The 2,010-nt window shown below is 40.4% G+C and overlaps 1 pseudogene; it reads left to right on the top strand.

Annotated features, from left to right (window-relative positions):
• LOC107731597 (1-phosphatidylinositol 4,5-bisphosphate phosphodiesterase beta-4-like) overlaps positions 1 to 2,010 on the top strand; it is a 72,026-nt pseudogene that overhangs the window by 60,660 nt on the left and 9,356 nt on the right.

The following is a 2,010-nucleotide window of genomic DNA, read 5'->3' on the forward strand; positions in this document are numbered from 1 at the left end:
CATCATTATAATCGCTACCATCACTACCATCATTACATCACTAATGTCACTGTCATCACTATCTCACTATCGTCACTGCCGTCAGTATCATCACTATCCTCATTACCATATGTTTTCTAGGTATACTCAGCTCTAAAATATTTTATCAGCACATTGCACTTATATTCGAAGTGAATTAGCAAAAATTGGTCCTGAAGCAAATTGAAAATCTGTGAATGGAATCGACCTGTTTGTATTGTTTGTTCATGACGAGAGCAGTGAGTGTAGTGTGTACTACGGTTGAGCGTAGTATGCTAATATGTGCTGAATCTGATTAACACACGACACTCATGAATATATTCATCTTGGCCAGTATTCTCTTCTTTATAATGCTGATGTGGTGTCTCATTAGGATAGAGATACGAGGCCGGCTGCCATAATTAACAGGCATTAATGTTGCATGAGTCTCTGTAAGTCCAGGACAAGAGCGGCCCGTCTATTCAGCTCAAGAGTCTTTATTAATTACACTGATAATTCCCCTCGCGTAAACCCGTTCTCCGTTTGTTCTGCATCCGTATCTCCATGAGAAAGAGCCGTGACCCTTGAGCATAAGATGATGTTTCATATTCATCACTGATTCTCTGGACTGTGTTCTGAACATGTCTGTATTGTGATCGATCGACAGGCAAAGCAAAGAGATGAAGGGCAATCAGGCGAAGATGTCGATGGAGAATAGCAAAGCCATCAGCCAGGACAAGAGCATCAAAAACAAGGCGGAGCGCGAGAGGTGCGACACGACACACGGACGACGCAGTGTGATTAATAAATCGTCGTTTGTCACAGTTTAATAGGTTCGGTGTGTTTGTGTTGCAGGAGAGTTCGGGAGCTGAACAGCAGCAACACCAAAAAGTTCCTGGAGGAGAGAAAAAGGGTTGGTTGATGGTCTTTAGTCTTAGCTGATGCTTACGGCTCCGTTCTGTGAAGAATGGTTTTTGTTCAAGAGGTTGATGCAGTATAATTGCATTTGTCACAAGATGATTTTGTATTCGAGTTGCTTTACAATTAATCTAAGGACTAAACACAATCCCAAAATCAAAAGACAGACTTTCTGCGGGTCTTAACTCTTTCCCCGCCAAAAAAGGAATTTTTCTGGTTTCTGTTCTTGCTGTTATACGCTAGGAGGCGCTATTACGCATCTCCTGAATGAGTCTAGAATCGCTCGATCAAAAACACAGACGAGGAAGACACAGAAACCAGCGATCTCATATGTAAGCATATGCATATGAAAAATAACGCGATCATCAACACTAACAGCATATAAATGAAAGCTGCCTAATGTTCCCGAGTGAAATGTGGATCCAGAAAGAGGTAAAGGACTGTGAAGCTTTGGGAGCGCTGATGGAAGCCATCTACAGCAGCTTTGCTTTGATAATATTACTGAATATGATCCAGATGTAGTATTTGATACAAATATGATTTTCTCAGCTTTTTGCTCAAAATGTTGCTTTTTATGAAACCTACCTACATTCAAGTGTTGATAAAAAAAGAATGCTTGAAGCTAAAATAAAACAGATCCTGAATGAGTCTAGAATCACTCGATCAAAAACACAGACGAGGAAGACACAGAAACCAGCAATCTCATATGTAAGCATATGCATATGAAAAATAACGCGATCATCAACACTAACAGCATATAAATGAAAGCTGCCTAATGTTCCCGAGTGAAATGTGGATCCAGAAAGAGGTAAAGGACTGTGAAGCTTTGGGAGCGCTGATGGAAGCCATCTACAGCAGCTTTGCTTTGATAATATTACTGAATATGATCCAGATGTAGTATTTGATACAAATGCGATTTTCTCAGCTTTTTGCTCAAAATGTTGCTTTTTATGAAACCTACCTACATTCAAGTGTTGATAAAAAAAGAATGCTTGAAGCTAAAATAAAACAGATTTTCTGGGGGCTTAGTGAAAATCAGCAAAAACGCTGGCGGTGGCTGGCAACATTTTTCAAAAACGCTGGCGACGCTGGCGG

The sequence above is a fragment of the Sinocyclocheilus rhinocerous genome, unplaced genomic scaffold, assembly GCF_001515625.1.
Source record: "Sinocyclocheilus rhinocerous isolate Xijiao unplaced genomic scaffold, SAMN03320098_v1.1 scaffold5236, whole genome shotgun sequence".
Lineage (NCBI taxonomy): Eukaryota > Metazoa > Chordata > Actinopteri > Cypriniformes > Cyprinidae > Sinocyclocheilus > Sinocyclocheilus rhinocerous.